Source organism: Rhodnius prolixus, unplaced genomic scaffold (genome assembly GCF_049639745.1).
Source record: "Rhodnius prolixus isolate KJV_2025 unplaced genomic scaffold, Rpr scaffold_8, whole genome shotgun sequence".
NCBI lineage: Eukaryota > Metazoa > Arthropoda > Insecta > Hemiptera > Reduviidae > Rhodnius > Rhodnius prolixus.
The window spans coordinates 35835303-35858096 of record NW_027411593.1 but is presented as its reverse complement, the minus strand read 5'-3'; the positions used below and the strand labels follow the sequence as shown (position 1 = coordinate 35858096).

At 32.7% G+C, this 22794-nt stretch overlaps 1 long non-coding RNA gene across 1 annotated transcript; it reads right to left on the bottom strand.

Annotated features, from left to right (window-relative positions):
- Positions 1-3658: 3658 nt before the first annotated feature.
- LOC141451367 (uncharacterized) lies at positions 3659-22000 on the bottom strand. The gene is made up of 3 exons (XR_012456723.1): positions 11855-22000; positions 6337-11775; positions 3659-6104 (listed from the first exon to the last, which is right to left on the bottom strand). It is a non-coding gene; the product is annotated as an uncharacterized lncRNA (long non-coding RNA).
- Between the last annotated feature and the right edge of the window lie 794 nt (positions 22001-22794).

The window sequence follows — 22794 nt, the reverse complement described above, 5'->3', positions numbered from 1 at the left end:
CCAAGCTACGGCTGCCGCCTCTACGGTTACCTATACAGCGTTCCTAGTGGCCATATTCATAACCAATATATAAGTTTCCTCATTTGTGTACAGATGGTCTAAATAAAATTAAAATAGTATTTTCACACTTGTGTTTTATACTTCAGTTTTAATGATGGCCTTCACTGAGAACAAAATGTCTTCTAAGTTTTGCATATTTGCGACACTTTTTTCAGCTATAATTCTTCTCATAAACTTGCTACGTTTGGAATAATAATCTTTAAGCTGTCATGAAATTTATTTAGTGTATTGTGATAATGGGTTTGATTTCCTGTCTAGACTTTGCATTTGATTTATTAGGCTAAAGAAAAAATTAAGCGAAGCATGTTAGTTATTGGTTTTCATGTATAATACTATTATAATAATAATGTTATAGTTTTCATGTTCGGAAGATGGACGTAATGCCCACCGAAGCAAATAAATAAAATTAAAATGCCATATTCTGCTGATTTTTCCGTGCACATTGTAAGCTTTGGGAAAATTATTTTATTTCGCAAAGCATGGTGTGGAAAACTGTGCGAATATTTGCACAATATTTTTTTCTCATTCATGTAATGCCACCATTCTATACAACGCAAACTTATTTATTTATTTATTATTATTGCGTCTTTTTTCCTAACGGCTGCTACAAGTTGAATTGTGACATTATTATTGGTATTCCTTGAAGCAAGTATTCAATGTTAACCACTCATTCAAAGCTATTCAGCGGAAATCTGCATAATTGATGATATTTTTAAAATATTCTGCAATCTCTTCCTGCTTAATAATATGTAAAATAAAAATAAAGAAGTTATAAAAATTACTAAATCCGGCTTAAAAAGTTTTCTGGTACCAACAGGAAATTCAAACAAGAAAAAAAGGAAATATAATACGAGAAAAAAAAACAAAAAGAAAGGCAATTTTAATTCAATATTATAATTTGTACGGAAATGTAAAAGTTGCTTTTAGTCCGAAATCTTGTATCATCGCTTCCTATAAAATGATAAAAAAAGAAACACTATCACCAGAACTACTCTTTTAATATGATTTTCAAGGCTATGTAAGAATGTCAATTTTCTTTGGCTGTCTGAATGTTATGGCATCAGTCTAAGCAGTATAAGGATTGTTTTGGTTGTAATTTCGAGACAACTACGTTTGGGTTTTTTCACCTGATTCTCTCCTGTGATTGAGGACTGCCCTCAACCTAGACTGGTAACTTACAAAAGAAATATGATTGAAATACAATCGCTTCACCTTGTGCGAAAGATTTGTAGACTTTATAGAACTAAAGTTCAAATAGATTTATTTTTAATTTACTTCTTTTTCTATTTATTTAAGAATTTTACAACTTAGAACAACGAGTAAAAATGATGAAATATACATTAAGTAAGTGCGTTGACTTAACGCCATTCTTGTGATCCACTGAAGACATAAATAGGCCCTTGAGGCGTTAAGGAGTGCTACTGCTTCTCTGGATAGCCGACGACACCATGCATTCAGCGACGCCTCAAACGTCTAGGAGGCTTCTTGAGAAGAGTTGAGATTGATAGAGCTTGGATAAGTGAATCTGAATGGGTGTGGGGATAGTTTGGAATGAATTTGAGATGTAAAAGGGAGCATTGAGGATTTTGGATTGTAAGGATTAAATAGAGAGGTTTGTTTGTTTGGGCAATCCCGGTTTGTTCGCCCCATAAGTGTCCATATGGATTTACACAATTTTGTTGTGCAAAGATAGTTTGACATCAAACCAGCTTGTCCTTCTTGGGAGAACCCAAAGTTGAGTATAACTCTTCTAATAAAAAAAATCTCCCATGTCATAAACGGAAATAGAAAATTCGGCCGATCCTCAGAAATAATGTAAGAATCAATTATTTTATTAAATAATCTGATCCAGTATAAATAATAATCGATTCATTGATAATGTCTCATAGAATTAATATTAAATCCTTTCATGACCTCAGATTTTCCTGCATTTTGGCTCAATATGGCTTGATTTGTTTTAAATACACAATTTAACAATACTTGACATTAAAAATAATTAATAATTTTAATAATTAAAATAATGTTATTACAAACTTCTAATAACATGTTTATAGACTGATCTTTAATATTTTAAATCGATAAAGTCAGACTTTCAGCCTCATATCTTTTTTATAATACAAGTAAAGACATTTCGGACTAACCTGGATGAATCATCAATTAGATATGTTGGTGTTATTTGTCATTTTGTACAAAAATATGTTTTAAATTTACAATCATGTAACTCGCTTTGTCATATCATAAATATTGGCTTCTTCATTAAATATTTACTTATATCGAAAAAAGTCAAAGATGTTTTTATTCAAACTTATTTTAATTTAGTAGCCATTTATGTTCGAAAACCATACCAAATTTTTTTAGGAGGCTACAGCTGTACCTTATCTGTACCTCTATCCTAAAGATTTTTTTTTTAATGTAAATAACTGTACTTAAATTCGTTTTAAATTTGAACCCTAATTTTTATAGCTAACAATTATATTTAAACTATTTCTTGTTTAAACTTCTATTTAAATATTCAGAAAATATTAAATAAAAAAAAATAAATAAATAAATGTGCATAACCAGAAATTAAGTTAAAAAAACTTGATAATTCGTTGTAGTTAATAATTTTGCCACAGATAGCAGTAGCTATAAAGTTAAATAATGCTATTAAAACTAAGTTTCCTTTGTGTTTATAAAACTCGCCATCAGGTATCAGCACTTACCAAACCGAGTGTTGACCTACTTAATGAAAACCAATTGTTTATTTAAACTATTAATTGGCCTTTTCGGTCAAAAATGTATTGCATTTTTTTTACAATGACTGCAGCACAGTTTAAAAATAAATATTGCTCGGAAATATTGCTCTAAGTAAGAAACAAAACTTCTCAAAGAATTAAATTATAAACATAATTTGCTCTTAATTAGTTTAGCACTTTTCGTAACTCGCAGACTAATTTCAACATTTTAAAATAAAACAAATATTATTGTTCATATCAATATAAACAAAAATATCGTTACAAGCATACAAAATTAAGTTCTGTTTGTTAAATGAACTCAAAATTAATAAATATTTGCTACCACTACCACCATATTGGGTTTTTAGTCTGACAAGTGCTGCAACCTGGTGACTAATTGTAGAAAGAACGTTTCCTAATGGCGTAGTAGTTGGTGGTTATTCTTTACTGGCTAGATTTTCTATTTATTTTTTTTTAAAGCACTAGAGCTTTAATGTAACAGTATTCTTCTTGAAAAGGACACTTTATTCTGGGATAAAAGGTACACAATTTTTCAATAATATTTGAAGAATATTTAAACAATTTATTCCATAATAAACTGAAATTAGTCAACTGCAAAATTGTTAGGCCACCCACAAATTTAAATTTTCTTTATTTATTTTAAATGTTTGAGATTCCTAAATGATGTAAAACTTTAAAATGAAGTAATTTACTGCAATGGAAATCACGCACCTACGTTGAGTGTCATCTATAAGATTTTTTCAAATCATTTAATCGGTGGTGAATGTTATTTTAAAAATAAATAATTGTTTCATTTATATGACTTGAGTTAATAAGGTGTATTCTCATAAATGTATTCTTTCTTTCGGTGAGAAAGGAAACAAGGATTTTCTAATAGGGATTTTCTTGATCCCTTTTGATTAGAGCATCTTAAAATTGTAGATTGTAAAATTGTACAATGTCTGCATTGTAGCTCAGCGTTTATTAAAGATGTTTATGACTGTTTGGAAACGGCTTTATTTTTTTATAAAGGGCACGTTCTAGTATGTTATTTTTTTCAATTACATCTCTTTAAGATTTAATAAAATAATTAGCTAAATAAGTTTTGTCAAGTAAAAAAGTGAGGTTCTAGAAAAGAATGTGTTCAAATCCAAGTTGAATTGAAATGTAGTTTTAGACAAAACTTCATTTAATTTAATATTATGAGAATAATACTTTCTATTCATAATTTTTATTTTTATTTCTTCTGACATTATTAATACACTGAACTCAATGTTAAAGGGCTTCTTTGTACATCAATAAATATGTAGTTTTTAGGTAAGATAAATTTTGTATCACTAACTTATAAAGAAAATGTTTTTGTTCTAGAAAAAAGACTTCTTTGCAAGAAACTGAACTCTCTGTTCGGAGCACAGCTTTGGAAAAATGGATTTTCTTCCTTGTTTAGTCTCTGCTTTCATTATGGTGAGTGTACGTTCATGTTAATTTGTTATAAATCAGAGAGCTGTTCGTTGCTGAAAAGTGCATGTTCCCATGGGTTGTGTTCAATTCTCATTAAAGATCTTATTATTAATAGTGTGATTAATAATTTTGGGTTTTTGTTACTTAACGTTTGTTATTACAAACTCTTTTTTCATTCCAACAAAACTACAGTTAGAAAGCAAACGTAAACCCTAGTCAGTTTGAACAGAAGCTTCCAATCTTCTGATGCCTTGATTATTTCTTCTCTTTCTTTCAGCCGCCTATCAAAATTAAACATTTATTGCTGCGTAACGCTTCTTCAGATAAGTTAAGTTGAATAATAAATAAGTAATCTTTGCATTATTGCTTGGAAACAGTGGATTTTAAATTGGTGTTTTAATAATGCACTATACCTAAGTAGTGCTACAAATAACTTTTTTATAAACTTGCTATTATTATTATTAAATATTTAATAGCTACCAAATTTAACCTCATTTTGAGAAAAAAGTAGTAAATCTGCTCTATTATTATTATTTTCTAATGTCTGGTTTTTTATTATTTTTTAAAGATTAGTTTTGCAATAAAAGTGTACCTTTTTATTGTACTTACATTCCTCTATAATTACGTTTCCTTAACTGTTTTATGATCGAAAAGAACCAGTTTAATTTTTACTTAATTTGTTGTTTTGCAAATGAATGATTCAAGGATTAAGTAATATTTTCTAAATAGGGGCCCGGAAAAGAAAATTAACATAACTTAATAAATGATTAACATATCACTAACATAAACATAAACATAATTAACATAACTGGTTAATTTGAATTTTAGTATAATTTGGTTGGAAAAAGTTTATTCTTGTTGTGGCAAATTTTGTAACTATAAATCAAAATTAAACTCGATAAAAAGTGATTATTTTGGGTTTTACAAAAATTGTGGACTATAATGCCGGAATACTCATAAATAAGTTGTACTCAGCAGTAATGTTTGATCTTTTTTAGAAAGAGAACACATTTTTATTTATACCGTTAAATCAGGACAATTTATTTTGTGGTTATTTGAGTAATAAAAAGTGATTCTTGATTTTGAGTTGGGGCTGTCTTTGATTCGTTTTAAAAAAATGTTTATTTATTTTATGAAAACTAACTTATTTGGCGATATGACGTCATTTCTTGTCAATTAAAATTATATTTTTCCTGTTCCAATATTAGTATACTTGTAACTGTGACATTTTTTAGCTTATTTAAAGGACTTTGTGTAGAACAGTTACCGCGCCTTCAATTTTATTGATTCAATTTGTGTGGACCCTTGCATCACTCTTCTTATTTTTTTAATTTCGAGCATGTTTTTGTATTTATAACATACATAAACGATTCTGAGTGAAATATGTATGAAAATTAAAGCACTAATTGAGGGAGGAACTTCTTTATGGTTGCACTTCCTTCATTGCTGAAGTTAGGTTTCTAGCTGTGCGATTCATACTTGCAGACAAAGTTTCATGGAGTACCTTGCATGACCAAGAAGTAAAGGTACTAGTAAATAGGAATTAACCAGTTAAGCGTGTGTACGAGGGTCGTTTGAAAAGTCCGTGCAAAAATAAAAACTACTTAATTTTGGGGGGTAAACCTTTTTTAAACCTTTCCTTACGTTATCATTAAATATGTATGTCGACAGGGCTTTTATATCAACATGACATTCAAAATAATAGTTTATTGAATTTTCTATTTTCTAATTGTTCTACAATGAATTCAATTATGAGAAATTTGTCCCAAAGTTCTTATTGGTTGGCTCGAAAGAAATTGAAGGAAGTACTCCCCTGTGGGGGTGAATATCACTCATGTCCGGTAAACGTCACTGGTTTGGTCGGTCAGTCTAGATGGGAAGTAAATTTGATTTAGAATTAATTATCCAAGAAATCGTATCCAAAAAGTCAAACTAGGTATTTTTACTTATTATTTAGTATAGTCAGTGCTATCTCGGGACTAACGGCCATACAAAATTTTATAAAACTAGTACAAATTTGGCTGGTTACAGGTATTTGTTACTCTTTTTTACCAACTCGTCGAGTATTAGTTGTAAATTACTTATAATAATCAACAATTACCAAATATTAGGGAAGGAATCAGCTGGGAACCAATGCGGAGATAGCAGGATCGAATCCAGCTGCTGGCCCTTAGAATTTCTCTTCCTTGGAGCTTCTTAAAGCTCACTGGTGATGGACAGTGTTGTCTGTTACGAGAGAACATTAAAAAAAAAAGGCTCTGCACGGCAATAACCCTCAGAAATTGACGCTCCTTTAATGCAAAAAGAAAATAAAATAAAATACAAAATTACCTAATATTGTTTAAAAAACACGGGGTTGGTATTAAGTAAGTGGTTAGTTCACAGGATAACTAAAGGGAAATCCTGGGTTCCATTCCTAGTTGGCAGTCTTTAGACAGCCTTCTTCCTAGGAGCCTCTACAAACTCACTGTCCGGCGATGTACGACGAGTAACGAGAGAATATTATCCGTAAGGGTACGTTCACAACGGAACTGTGAGTATAGATGATAGCAGAGATGTTAACTGATAGAGTAAAATATAATCGCTGATTAGTGTGCACAACGGAGCTGTGATACATGCAACATGTCGAGTAGTGAAGAAGCAACAAAATGGTATATTTTAAAGAAAAAACGCTTTAGAAAATATCATGTACATTCCGTAAGTAAAAAACGAAGTACTTTGGGTGAATTTCACCATTTATGTAAGGAGCTTAGAAATTATCCGGATCGTTTTTTTGAATATGTGAGGATGGGTCCACCCACATTCGACTATACGTACACGTCAAACCAAATCTCTATTAACGTGTATACTCGCTGTGAAAAATATAAAATTGCCATTAACTATAAAAACTCGAAATTTTAATAAAATACAATTATTTGATGGGATGTTTCCTTTATTTTACCAATAGAACTGCCAAGTATCTTATAAGGAGGGGTGGAGAGAGTCAGCCAAACGACAAGTGGTTGGTACATGTTTGGTCTCCGCATTAGAGATTGGGGAATTACGCACACAAATAGAAGCTCTCAACTCTTGTGCAATGCCGTTTTTACCTTTTAGATAGAGGTTCAGACCTAAGTACGAGCATGATTCAAAGCTCTTTTCTTCCTTGTAAAAGCACTTGCGTCCCTAGTTAACGCATACGTAAAGCGGTGCAAGATTTTGAAAGAGCACAAAATGCTCTGTAACCTCAAGCCTCCAGAAATAGCAGAAAAAGTCGCTTACAGTGACTATTACAATTATTGTAAACTTTTGGTTGTTTTGCCCTATGTTCGACGTGTATACACGTCATTGTCTGATTTTTAATTCCGCACACTGTGGGGGCTTTTTCAAAACTAAATTCCACCGCTTAACTGGTTAACGGAGCGATACCAATGATACGGAGGAGGAAAATTTGTTTCATACGAAAGATTTTGAACTGGAGAGTATTTGATTTATTGGTAGTTAGAACAATCAGCTGAACACTTAAGTTCTATCCTGTCCTCTATGTACTACTTTACTTATTCAGCCCTTTATGCATCTTCAGGTCTAGAGATTTTCATACTAGAAGCGCCAGCTCTCTCCATCTCTGGCTATTCTCTTGGTCTCAGACAATTTCACTTCTTTATTTTTCAGAGTTCTTTGGAGGTTATCTTCCTAGGTAACTCTTCTTCATCCAACCATTCTTTTCTCCATGGGTGTTTTGGGTATCCTGGTATGCTCTATTCTATTTATGTGTCCATACTATATTAGCTACCCTCTTTCAATTATTTGAATGAGGATGAACAATGTAATGGTGCTTAAAATAGGGGACCACAAAAATTGAATTGAGTTCATTTCTTCTAACCTGCTCCCAATGTAAAACCAAGCCTTTATCTACTTCATTCTCTAGCGAACAATAAAACAAGTACATAAATCGAAAAAATACGTTTCGTGCTTCTTAATTTCGATAATTTTTAAATTATTTTTGGTTTTTAGCGTATTAATACGGGAAATATGATCTGCTTTGCGTAGATTCGCCTGCAATCGTTGTGCAAAAATCTTTTAAGTCATCATTGCCCCATCCAAAAGTTCTTATTGTCTCCCTCAGTGTTTTAAGTCTTTCCTTTTAGAGTCCCTGGTTTAGCAACTTTAAAGAAAATCAAATATTCTGTGAGTTTTTGTTTTTAAAACAGACTCACAGACAAATAGGTAGACACGGTCACTCCATTGTAAAGACTTCTTCCTAGTGTGTATGTATATCAGAACTGAAACAAAATACAAAATCCTAAATCCGTTCGAAAACAATGCTTGCTCTTACTCAGCTTGATAATTGAGTAAAATATTTAAACTTACCTGAGTTTTTGTTCGTTTTTAAGATATTTTACTCACTTACCTTCACCAAAACCCGGAAATAGAACACACGGATGTAAGCCGCTTTTTGACAAGGATAACATGTTCTTGTGGAAAACTGTGAAATCTCTTTTCAAAAAATTTGTCCCCATCGTCATAATTCCTCTTACAATTGTAAGAGCGACCAGTAGAATACATTTATTTACATAGCGTCATTGGAAGCATTTCATTTGATTTATTGATTCCATCTCTGGCTAGAATAATGAAAACCAAACCTACACCTGAATGAATGGCCCATGTCTGCTGTGGCGCTGATATCCCCACTCTTCGTTTTTGTTGTTCGCCATTTCAATTAGTGCGATCAAGTCTTTTTTACTCTCTAGTCTTCCTTTACTCTAATTGAAATTTCCTGTACTCAATTTTTTCTTTTGTTTTGTAAATTTTCATTGATAAAATTATTTTACAATACTTCCGGAATCTGGCAGGAAGGGAAGGTAAACGAATATTAGCTTTACTACTCACGCGGTTTTTCCCCTACTACAGGGATGGCGAACCTTTTTGAAACGTGGGTCAAATTTTGTTCATTTTGTTTTAGTACTAGCTCTTGGGTCACTAATGCCCATTTGCACAAGAGTTAAGTTTAAAAATTTACTACCTCTACACACACATGCGCATTCAACACTTCACAGACAGCATACAATCTGTGAAGAAACCCTGGCATATTATGAATCAGAGTTAAATTAATTTTTCGTGAAAAGCATTTTTTTAAAAAACTCGATTAGTCCTTATTAGTAGGTATTTATTTTGGGTAGACATCAACGGAAGCTAAAAATAAATCGTTTAATAGACTTACTTCCGGTTAAGCGAACCCTTTTTGCCTGCGAGCCTTAACAACATATTTAATTCTCAATAATTTGAGCAAATGGTGCTAAAGAGAATCCATCTTAAATTTCTCTCCAAAATTTATTGGTCAGTGTATATTCTAAATGAAATTTTAGACACTTCCGTTTTGCAACAGAAACCTTCTTACTTACTGCCCTAACCTTGCGAGTTTTGACTAATTTCCCGAGTTAGTGATGATTTTTTCTTGATGATGCTCCTGAAATTAAATCAATTGATGAAAATCACGTATATAATAGCAACTAATCATTCCGCTAGAATACGTACCAATGACAGTTGTAGAAATAATTATAATAATTGAAGAGCTTGGTGCAAAAAGGAGTTATCTACAGTTTTTTGAAATTTTTAGTAGGGACAAAAAACTAAATATGCTTTAAGATGTATTCCTTATGTTGTGTCTGCTGTAAGGATTAGTTAATATATTGTGATGGGGTCATTTGGGGGCTCAAGTTGAACTTTCTGGGGCATTTTTTAAGCTTGCTATAAGCAAAAGTTATTTTGCAGCTCTCTTTTTTGCACCAAAATCATAGTTTTCAGTAAAACTTGAGAACATATTAAGTACTTTAGTCAACAGATTTCTTGTTTTTGAGCTTTCAAGTGGTATTTTGTGTCTTGTCGAAGCGAATGTTAGATATATTATTATGCCTGTCAAAAAGAAAAATAATAATCTCTACCTAATATAAACATTAAATAGACCTAATAATTTTTTTTTTTTTTATTGATTGCGTCATCTTTTCTGTTTGGAGCAAAAGATAGTTATCTGCAGTAGAAAACTCATTTTGGCTCCAAATCTAACCTAGGTTAGAGAATAAATAATAATAAACGAGTCTGCATAAAGACTCGTCTATGGACCAAAAGATGTAGAATTGAACATACAATAGGGGGCGCCACCGAACACATTTTCTGAAAAAAAAATGTAGATAACTCCTTTTTGCACCAAGCTCTTCAATTTCCAAAATCAATATATAAAAATAATTTCATGAAAATGAAATTAAAATGAGTATATCGTAACTATTTAATTTGTTCGTTAATTGTTAAGCTTCTAGAGCTCAAGTTAAGCTTCTCAACCAATATTTTGAACTCAATAACTTACCTAATTTTCAGCGGTTAGCCTTTTCGTTCAATTTGAGAGTTTATCTTCTCAATTGTTGAAACTGTTGCAGAAAAATATTAATTTAGATAACTTTAACTGGTTTATAGTAGTATATAATAGTAGTAATACATATGTGTATTTAACAAACGTGCCAACCACATATTCGTAAACATATCGAAACAAACAGCGCTAATTACTTATTTCGATAATTACTTCAATTTTTTTTTTTTAATATAAATGGCCTTGAACTTTGTAACAATTATATAATTTAGTTTTGAGAATGTTAACTTCTAATTGCGAATTGGAGTGTTTGCTTAGTAGGCTTTCAATTTAGATAAAAATAGAAAGCAATTCGACATTTGGAATCTTAATTCTTGACATTTGGGGGGCATATAGTTAACGCTTGAGCATTAGCTATTTATTTTATGCAACGAAAAAATATATAGTATTTTAGGTGGTTTAAATAATGATGTTCACTACCATTCCAGAAGTCTATATATCGATACTTGCTGGAATGTACATATGGATGTCATGAAACTAGGGATGTTTTCTTCGATTTAGATCCTGGTACGCGGTCAGAAGAGAGAAAATCAATTAAAAATTGGTTTCATACATTCTTAAGATATTCTATCTCTCCTTCAAATGAAAAAGCTTCTATGTTTGAGATATACACAAGAAAAGTGGGCAAAGTGGGGGGAATCAAACGCCATGATAATCTTTAGATTTTTACCAGAGTGACGAGACCAAGGGTTTTCTTGGGGCCAGTAGTCATGTGACTGAGGTCTGGGCACTTAATGACCTTCTAATTTTTGGAATACTAAGAGGACTATACTTATCATGTTCTTGGACGTTCTTCAAATCATCCAGAGCTATAGCTAACTTGGCTAGCTTTCACCTACTTTCTTGAGAAGCTAAGCTAATCGTTTTTTTTTAGCTTTACTCTCTCGCTTCAGTAAGCCATTTATTTTTTGGATTTTCATTCCGGAACTAAGAACTGCCATTATCATGCGATTCTGCGGGAATACTGGCTATTTCAGGACAGTAGCAAGGCTAAGAGCCAGGATATCTGTAACACCTAGCAAAAATCGGCGGTAGTCCTAAGATAGTCTTTGCAAACTCTATTATCCAATAAACTAGCCATAATCCAAAGCCAGGAAATCCGCTTCTTTAATTACTTCCAATATCAGCCAACGTATCAACCTTCAACAGTAAAAAAGTAGTTACGTTACTAACGTAGGAAACAAAATATAAAACTGTTCGTGCGTAGTATAATACATACAGTATTTATGTTAAAATAAATTATTTTAATAAATAAATGTTCAGTGAATGGAAAAATTAACTTTACACGGCCTTTATAATTCTAGGAAGTATTGCCCTGGAATTAATAAAATTAATTTCTTCAAATGTTTACATATTTTTCTGTTAATAATCGATTCAACTCGAAAATCAAGTTATTTAATTACTAAATATTAATGGCTACCGCCGCATGTTTATGGGAATAGATAATAAATTTTTGTGTCTTATTTTTTTATTTTAATTTTTATTTACTTCTTTTATGATTTATTTATTGTTATTGTTATTTTTCGAAAAGTAATTTAAATACTATTTTCATCGTGAACATTGTCCCACTTATGGGGATAATTACTTCTACGTATTGTAGGTGTAGCCAGACCAATCCTGACCGAATTTTCAAGTATTTAGGAGCCAAGATGTCTAAAAATGAAGAAATCTTGCACTTTCATATTTTCTTTAAAAATCTATTCACTTAAGGTAGCTATTTAGTGTCTTGCACTCTTTTGAGAAAGAGGTTACCCGTCAAACTCGGCCTCTGGGAACCAAAGAAGTTACCTCCGCTGTGACAATATATTTCCTTTATTTAGTAAAGTAAAGTAAAGTAATCGCCTATTTTTTCAGGCGGAGCTTAACGTCCAACTACCATTTACTTGTCGTGGACGGAGGCGGCTAGCAAACGTTCTTTACTATTTACTCATTTAACCATTAAATAAAATCCAAGGCCTAAAGACCGGGAATCGAACCCAGTACTACAATACGTATTAGCTTCGCAGGTCAACGCCTCTAACCGCTCGGCTACCGTGGCGCCTATATTTCCTTTATTTATCTTCTCTGTTTAAGGTTGATCAAAAGTTTTTGTAGTCTGATCAATACATGTACGAATTCAAAAAAATTTTTCTTTGCTAAGGGTTGCCCTTTTTTTTCTGGAAACAATTAAAGCAGATGACTGGATATGAAGGAGATGAGTAGAGGTACTACCCCAATCTGTGGCCCTCCAATAAGTCAATTGTATCGCCGAGTAAATCGCGGGGCCAGCGCCGTTTCAATCGACCATTTGGGATTGTCAGGTAGAGTAGAAGATGAAAGCTGGATCCAATGAGGAGGGTCCAGGATGTGCAGATGGGCGAGAGTGATACTTCTTGTATCGGATGAGGAGATTAGGATCTTGAATAAATGGTACTTTTCAGATCGGAGTGTGAGTGGATACTGTTAGAGACGTAGCCTTCTTCTTTTTAAATGGCGCTACAACTCCTGTAGAGTCTTGGCCTTCTCAAGACGTGCCCGCCAGGCCTCTCTATCCTGCACAGCAGGAATCCTAACATAGATGCAGCATCCTTTGCCACACTATCCACCCAGTGCAGCTTTGGTCTACCTACCCTCCTGGGACCTTGTTCACTGCCCTCCATAATTTTTTGCCCATCGTAGTCTTCCGAGTTTTATAATTTTGGCCATATCGGGTTCCTTGAACAAAGCATATAGGGACGTAGTCTGGTGCATAGAATTTGTGACTGTAGTGCTTGTAGCCGGTAGATGTTGCAATGCTTGGCTGAAATTCGAAGTTTTTAGTCCCTTAGGTCAAATCAGTTTCATTAACGCGTTATATACTAGTACTTTGTTGTTTGGAGTTAATTTTGATCGTATGTCCAGGAGTATTGCTAGTAGGTAGTAGCAGATAGGAACCACTTCTGGTACCAATTTACTCCCTAATTTTCTACGCTCTACTCTGATCCCAAAACTTACACTCTAAATTACAATTTTTTTTTTTTTGGAGGGAATATGCCCCTCTCATAACTAGTAACTACCACTAAAGCTCCCTAAAGAAGTCCCCTGGAAGAAAAGAGAGCCGACTGTTTAGGGCAATGATGGCGAACCTTTTGAGCTCGATGTGTCAAAATTTTGAAAAATCGAAACATAATTATATCATGGCGTATCATCACATCACAAAAGTAAAGACTAAAAAAAATTGAAATATTTATAATTTTTTAAAGTTAATTATTTGTTTAATGCCATTTAAAATACAAAAACCAAAATTATGAAACCAATGATTTACATTTAGAGACTTGTTTTACATATTTCATTGACACTTAACATAGAAAATCAAGTAATGTAGGTATATATAATAATTGAACAATTCAGAATTAAATTATTAATTATTATTAACGTAAATAATAGTATTATTATTAATAACCAACTCTGGCCTTTATGAGAGACAAATATTTGAATTATGAAATTTTTTATCTTTGAAGATGCGTGTCACCGAAAATGAGCTCGCTTGTCATTGGTTGAGGGTAACGAGTTAAGAGAATCTGAAGATTCTCTTGGTGTTACATCGTGCTCAAAAGAACTTTATAAACTTGTCTTTTTCAAAGTTATTCAGAAAGGGGAGTCAAAGTAGAATTTCTTTGCTATTCTTCAAAATGTAATTCCAAATTTGATTTTTATATGCAATCATGTTCATAACATTATGTCCCTTACATATAATTAGTGAGGAAATAGATCTATTTAAAAAAATAATTATTGGCAACTTATATTATTAAGTACGTACTTAAACTGTAAGTTCCCCCTGAGGCGGTTACTATAATGAGATGACATAAACAGAAAACATTTAATCATAGTGGCAAGCCCTCTCTAAGCTTCTAGTGGAAACCGGAGCGACTCAAATACCTCGAGGGGGTAACTATATCAGTCACTACAGAGGATCAGAGGTAATTTGTGCATGCCAATTACCCAGGTTTAGCGTTTCCGCGGGCAAACTCCGAAGTACCACACACACAAACACATATAAAGGCGTAATTCACTCTTGTTATAAACCAGGACAGGGTCCTTCTAAATACACAAATAGGACTCAAGAACCGTAATACTCTTACAAAATGGTCTAAACATTATTAAGAGTAAAGTTTGTACTCAAATCATTAAACCACCTGTAGCGTAGAAAACTTACTTAGATGTTTATGAATCATGGTTTTTTGAATCCCTCCGTGGCGATTCCACCCTCACCCCTATTTTCCTGCTTTCTTGGGGAAGAAATAAAAATAATAGAACTGGACATAGAACAGGCTATCCTTGAGGATTCGATAGGAAGCCGATCATTTCAGCCACTAAATTAAAATATTAATAAATGAATTTGAGGTCACCAATAAAGATTAATAGTTAAACATATCTAGTGGGATCTATTGTATATTTTCCTGAATTTATATTGGATATTAATAATTGTTCACTTCGGAATTAAAACTATTAGATTATTTCATGTCAAGGTAAACCGAGTCTCCTAACATGGAAAATTAAAAACAGAAAAGTATATATATATACCTTCCCTTAGATCGCCTAACTTATTTCACTTACTCATGAAAGTAAGAAAAATATGCCATGTGCAGATTTGTCTATTTTTAGTTTCCCTCATAGAAAACCATTTTGAGGTGCGATGGTAAACCAGTTTAAAAAAAGGTGGTTTTACACATTTTTCTGTGTTTGTCTGTCGGCGGTTTTTTTTGGATCGTTCGCGCGCGCAAAAAAAAAACGTCACAGAAAATTAATGTTAAACAAAAAAAAGAGTCAATCGAAATCACAAATTTATAAAATAAATTTTTTCCAGTTTTTGGACCTTTTTCTCAGAGGGTTTCTCTACTTACTAGTCCTAACTCTTAACCACTTCACATATTTGTCACCTCCTACTGGTCAGATCACTTACTTACATTTATTAATATTTAAATTTATCGAGAGTCAGATCACTTACTTACATTTATTAATACTTAAATTAATCGAGAGTCAGATCACTTACATACATTTATTAATATTTAAATTTATCGAGAGTCAGATCACTTACTTACATTTATTAATACTTAAATTAATCGAGAGTCAGATCACTTACATACATTTATTAATATTTAAATTAATCGAGAGTCAGATCACTTACTTACATTTATTAATATTTAAATTTATCGGGAGTCAGATCACTTACTTACATTTATTAATACTTAAATTAATCGAGAGTCAGATCACTTACATACATTTATTAATATTTAAATTTATCGAGACCTCTCTAATATCCAATTATCTTTGGCTTAAATGAACGATTCAACATTTTCCACCTTAAGATAAAATTTAATTTCGACATTCTTACAAAAATAATTTTTTTTTTACTTTAATTACGCATTACTCATTGTCCTTTCTGCATCGTAACAATAAAATTATAAATATCCCGTTGATGTTTAAGCAAACTAAAGCGATAGTAGTGAATGTCAGAATCAAAACAAACTTGAAAGGGCTATCCTGGTTGGACAAAATGTACTTGTTTACATGTCATAAAAAAAAATATATATTGCAGGGTCTGCCCTTGGGACAAGTAAATATGGGGCACACATTTCTAACTACACTGATAAGATTGCCGCCTTTTGAATAAATATTTTTCTCACTTCTGAAATAAAATAAAAAAGAAGTATTTATAGTTATTTTATTGCTTCCATAACTAGATAAGATTTCATTATTACCCACAAATATTTACTATAATTTTATGTTGCTAAATTAAATGTGTACACAAAAATCTATTCACATGCGAGGAGTATGTTAATACAATTAAATTGCGAAAAACTTTATGTTTATGTACAAAATTGGGATAATAAAATCAAGGGCGTGTGACAAGAATTTCAAGATTGCGGATCTTGAAAAAAAAAAAACTATACTTTATGAGTTCAGTTTTTTTGCAGAATTTGTTGCTGTTCGCTTGGTTTTCAAACATGATCTCTCAAGAAAACAAAAAATTACAATTAATTGCTGAGATCCAAGGGTGCTCCGTGGCCTTGACGTAAAAGCATAACTTAAAATAAATAACTAAATACAAAATCGGCAATATTTTCCATTTTAATTGCCAATAAAATTGTCCAATAAGAACCAATTTAGAATCATTTTTAATTAAGATCACCTAAGTTACTGTCCATAGAAAAAACGGTTGTCAACTGTTCGAAAATTTCCCGCTTTTCAGCACCCTGCATTAGCTCGCAACAAGTAAAGTCTAATAAACATCAAGGAAAATCTATATTTGTTTTGAGGTTTTAACCAGTTAAGCGGGCTAATCTCTATTACAGTGCGTTCGACGTGTATACTCGTTGTGAACATTATAAAATTGCCATTAACTATAAAAACTCGAAATTTTAATAAAATACAATAAGAATATTATTTGGTGGGATGTTTCCTTTATCTTACCAATAGAACTGCCAAGTATTTTATACGGAGGGGGGTGGAGGGAATCAGCCAAATGATAAGTGGTTGGTACATGTTTGGTCTCCCGCATTAGAGATTGGGGAATTACACACACAAATAGAAGCTCCTCAACCCTTGTGCAATGCCCGTTTTTACCTTTGAGGTTCAGACCTCAGTACGAACATGATTCAAAGCTCTTTTCTTCCTTGTAAAAGCACTTGCGTCCCTAGTTAACTAGAGCAATGCATACATGAAGCGGTGCAAGATTTTGAATGAGCACAGAATGCTTTGTAATCTCAAGCACCAGAGATTGCAGAAAAAGTGCTCGCAGTGACTATTATGACGTTGTGGTTGAATTGCTATGCGTTCGACGTGTATACGACACGTCATTGTCTGATTTTAATACCGCACACTGAGGGTTTTTTTTTAAAAACTATATTCCACGCTTAACTGGTTAAGTAGCAATTATCCTATGATTACTCCAATAATCATTCCAAGTCTCGAAATATCGATCAAGAAAAGATTTGGTCGATAATCGTAAAATTATTGGCATCTAGATTTTTAACAATCGGTGCAAATGTAACGATTGAACTCGCAAATGAATAGTTTTAGTTTAATAGTTGGAAATCTCACATATCTAGTTGGAACAGATGGTAACGAGCGGTCAGATACAACGTTGCTTTTTGATAGGGTGTTTAAATTAGTATGTTTCTCAAAAAGGTTTTTGTACGGTGCCTGTAGCTTTTGTTTGGAGGAAAAACAATTTAGCCGTTCACTCGATCAACTCTATAAAGCGAAAAATTGGAGAAATGCGATGAAATAATGTACACAGTTTTTTTTGTAATTCTGTTTATAATATAAATTCAAATAAATTTACTGTTATCAAGTAGTGGCCGCTACTGAATTTGAGATGAATTATTGCAAAGATTAGAGCACGGTATACTTCAAAATGGCTTTAGAAATAAATTATTCATTATTCAATTTCCAAAACAATTTTGTGGTTTAATGGTATAAATCTTTATTATTTGGGAAATTTATTATAAATATAAAAAAGCTGTGACTGAACCATGTGTTTTGGCACTTAAATTTAGGTTATTTCAAAAAGTGGAATTAATCGATTAGTGCAGTGAACGATTTAACATAACTAAGCATATTGGTTGAGCTTCTCTTTAAAGAACAGTGAACGGGATGGAGTACTATTTAATTTCGGAGAATACTGTGTATTGGGGGGTTATCAGTTTTAATTTTTTATTCTCACTTTCGTAAACCAGGATTCAATCGAGCGTAGGAACCCGTTAGTGAACTCTTTGGGGTGCTTGCAGACGCCTGAAGTTATTATTGTTATTCGGCGGTGAGGTTGATCAAATGGCGTCGCTACCCAAAGCCCTTCTAGGTCATTATATTAACCCTTAAGAAAAAGGACAACAAACAGAGCCTAGATCAAAAATATAATCTTAAGATTATATATTGACTTATCACCATATCATGGATTTTATCAATGATTTCTGGAGTAGTAACCTCAACAGGGCGTCCAGAACGTTCAGCATCACTTGTGCCCATATAGCCACTCCGAAAATTTTGAAACCACTTATAAACTGTTCTAATCGAAGGTGCAGAGTCACCATAATGTTTATCAAGCTTCTCTTTAGTCTCCTGAGGCGTTTTGCCTTTCATAAAGTAGTGTTTAATCAACAAACGAAATTCTTTTTCGTCCATTTTTTGAAAATCACTCGACTTCCTCGATTCAAACGAATGCCAAACACAAAGAAATAGACCGATCTGGCTGAAACTTGGTGTGTGTTCTTCCAAGAGATGCTACTAACTAAACATAACCTCGATACGCGCCAGTAGTGCTATCTCTCTGACTTTGCACGGACTTTTCAAACGACCCTCGTATACAGTACAACCTCGATTAACCGGGCTGACCTCCGGCTATAACCACCCCGGAAAACTGAAATCCCAGTTAAACCGAATACACAGTATTACATAGTAAATACATTACTGTTTCGTCCCAGAGCAACTCCTATCTTAGACGACAATCCTTTCTTTTTTTTTTTCATACATACATACATAATGACCCTTCAAGAAAATCAAGTATAAAAGAGTTGCTGCCACGCCTACAATTATGTTACATCGGAAGACAAAAAAATTTTCCTGTCGCCACCGATAATTAACTTTTGTTTCGGCGAGGATCTGAGGTGTTCTAATGATGACCCAACATGATCCCGGTTAACCGAGGGCCGGCTAATCGAGGTTGTACTATATTAGATTACGAGTATATTAAGTTCAGGCAATTTATCTAAAATCGTAGTTAGAACAGAGGCTTGTTTATTGCATTAATACGTACTGACTCTAGTACAGTTAGAAAAACGCTTTATTTACTAAGTTACCCTTTTGTTATGCTCACGGTGCGTTATTTGGCCATCCATTCTCGTTTTCTCCTTAAAAATTATTTTTATTTTCCTTATCAATAATTATTTAAATTAATTTATTTATAATTTAAATTCTGTTCCTCCCACCTAAAACGTTAACAGACTTTTTTAAATCACGTTGCTAATACAGTGTCTAGAGATTTCCGTTAAAAACAAGATTTATCTTGTTAATATCTCTTTCCGAAAATCTCTAATCAGTAATTTAGTTTGCCGACAAATCATCAAGGTCGTTCTTAAAGATAAATGCTTTTTTAGCCGACCATTTCTGGGGATATACATATGTGTGTCCAAATTCAAGGAAAGCAAGTTTAGGACTAACGAAGGGGTGAACGCGACTAATTTAACTAACTTATCTCCCTCCTCAATCGCTGAAATACTCGTTTGACCAGCTAATATTGGATACTATACCGATACTGTACCGAAGAAACTGGATTTTGAGGATAAAGTAGTGGCTAACTTTCAACAAAGTTGTCAAAATTCTCCTAGGTTTGTCTGGATTGCGAAATAATCTTACAAATTAGATAAACTTCTATGCAGCTATTAAATGTACGCACGAAAAATTTAATATTCTCGAGTCAGTTAATAATGAACTGATTCATAAAATTATAAAGGCTTTTTATCATTTGCAAAGGAAAATTGCAAAGCTATTGATTGCAATCAGGTGACACAATCATTGCTACATCATACAGTATTAGTCCGATCTAAAAAAAGTTATTATGCGTGTATAATAAAATGATCTTGAAAACTATAGTCCTTTTTCTAATTTTCAATATTGGGGACCCCCCCCCCCAAAGAGGAAAGGCACGTTCGAAAAGGTCGTTTTTAATTTTAAAAATTGGTTTTCGAATAATTTGTAAAAAAAAACAAAAATAGATTTATAAATTATTATCCTTCATTTTGTGAATGTCGTTCGATTATGACAGCCTTTCGAATATTTATGACATTCATCAAGGGCAAATTTAATCATAATTCACTGGACTATTCTACCTGTTCGGGATATAATGAATTCCGTGATTTATTGAATTGCAAAATTTACATTTCTGTAAGTTGTTAGTCGATTTACAAGCAGCAAGAAACTGTACTTTACTAAGTGATTTCATAATTCACCAGTGTTGTTTTGTGTACAGAAAAAGCGTGTTTGTGGGTCAAACTATTAAAAAACTATTTCAGTTGTAAAAAATAGTTCTTTTGTTTTTCATAAAACAACTTTTTTTTTTAATAATAGTTTCATATTGTATAGTTAACTTCTTGCGCATGCACACCTACACTCGAGCACTATTTTCTAAAAGTTGCATAATAGTATCGTTGTTGAGAGGTGATAGTTTCTAGTGAATGAAGGGGAACTAAATGCAGTTCTAGAGTAAGGTAGTTTATGCCAATAATTACGCCCTTGAAGCGCAGAATGAAGGCCGATTGTTCGGTAAAGTTCTGTTTACAATCTCTTATTTTGTTGTTAGTTTTTAGCGGAAATAAATAAGATTTTTTATAGAGTGTCATGTTCACGGAAGTTTGAGGTATTTACAAGTTGGTCTGTGGTATTCTACGACCGGTCTTTAGCAAAAAATTGAAAATCCAAGTTCAAAATTTGATTTTTCCTTTAGCTGCCAACTTCAGATGAACCAATAGGCTTTGGGTCTAAATTAATTAGTAGAAAGTTTCACTTTACTAAATTGATTTTTCCCCTTTTTTAGAATTTTATCAAAAAATATTTTATTTCATTTATTTAAACTTCACTAGCGCATTCTGCTGAGTCTATTTGTAATAAAAATATATATTTTAGGAAAACTAAAAAATTAAAGCAGGAGATGCTCACGTATCATTATATTCGTCGACAGGGTCTTTATAACAACATGACATTCAAAATAATAGTTTATTGAATTTTCTATTTTCTAATTGTTCTACAATTAATTCAATTATGAGAAATTAGTCCCAAAGTTCTTATTGGTTGGCCCGAAAGAAATTGAAGGAAGTATTCCCCTATGGGGGTATCACTCATGTCCGGTAAACGTCACTGGGTTGGAGGTCAGTCTAGATGGGAAGTAAATTTGATTTAGAATAAATTCTTTTCAGTCTCCAAGCAATCGTGTCAAACTAGGTATTTTTACTTATTATTTAGTACAGTCTACGCTATCTCGGGACTAACGGCCACACTGATTTGGCTGATTACAGTATTTGTAACTCTTTTTTCCAACTCGTCGAGTATTAGTTGTAAATTAAATTAGGCTCTGAACGGCAATAACCCTCAGAAATTGACGCTCCTTTAATGCAATAAGAAAATAAAATAAAATACAAAATTACCTAATATTGTTTAAAAAACACTGGGTTGGTATTAAGTAAATGGTTAGATCACAGGATAACTAAAGGAAAATCCTGGGTTCCATTCCTAGTTGGAAGTCTTTAGACATCCTTCTTCCTAGGAGACAACCTCTACAAACTCACTGTCCGGCGATGTACGACGAGTAACGAGAAAATATTATCGTAAGGCTGGAAAAATAGTGGAGCGGCGAGCAAAGAGGCGATGATAGCGAAGAGCAAAGCGGCGAAAACAAACACTTCTATAGAACATGTCACTCTGAAGCGTGGCTCTATCTTCGCTTTGCTCTTCACTATGTGTGGACCCACATGTTAACTTGTGTTTGATTTCGCCGCTTTGCTCGCCGCTCCACTGTATCCAGCCTAAGGGTACGTTTACAACGGAGCTGTGAGTATAGATGATAGCAGAGATGATAACTGATAGAGTAAAATATAATCGCTGATTAGTGTGCACATCGGAGCTGTGATACATGCAACATGTCGAGTAGTGAAGAAGAGTTTTTATGTTCAGCAGCAACGAAATGGTATATTTTAAAGAAAAAACGCTTTAGAAAATATCATGTACATCCCATAAATAAAAAACGAAGTACTTTGGGTGAATTTCACTATTTATATAAGGAACTTAGAAATTATCCGGATCGTTTTTTGAATATGTTAGGATGGGTCCACCCACATTCGACTATATTTTAGAAAAAATAAGGTCAAAATTAAGAAAACTTTGGAAAAATTGTCATGGAAATTCTATAACCATAGAAGAAAAACTAGTGATTACTCTTAGGTAAGTAATGATTTTATTGAAAAAAAAACAAATAAATACACATGAAAATAAATGTGAGCACGATTTAAAAAACAAAATATTGTTTAAAAGTAAATAATAAAAAATAATGAGTAAAGACAGCACTAAATAATTTTTCTACGTCCATTTTGAAGCTCCGTACTGGAGTTCAGCTAGCAGAAAAATGAAAAATTCAATTCTATCATCTAT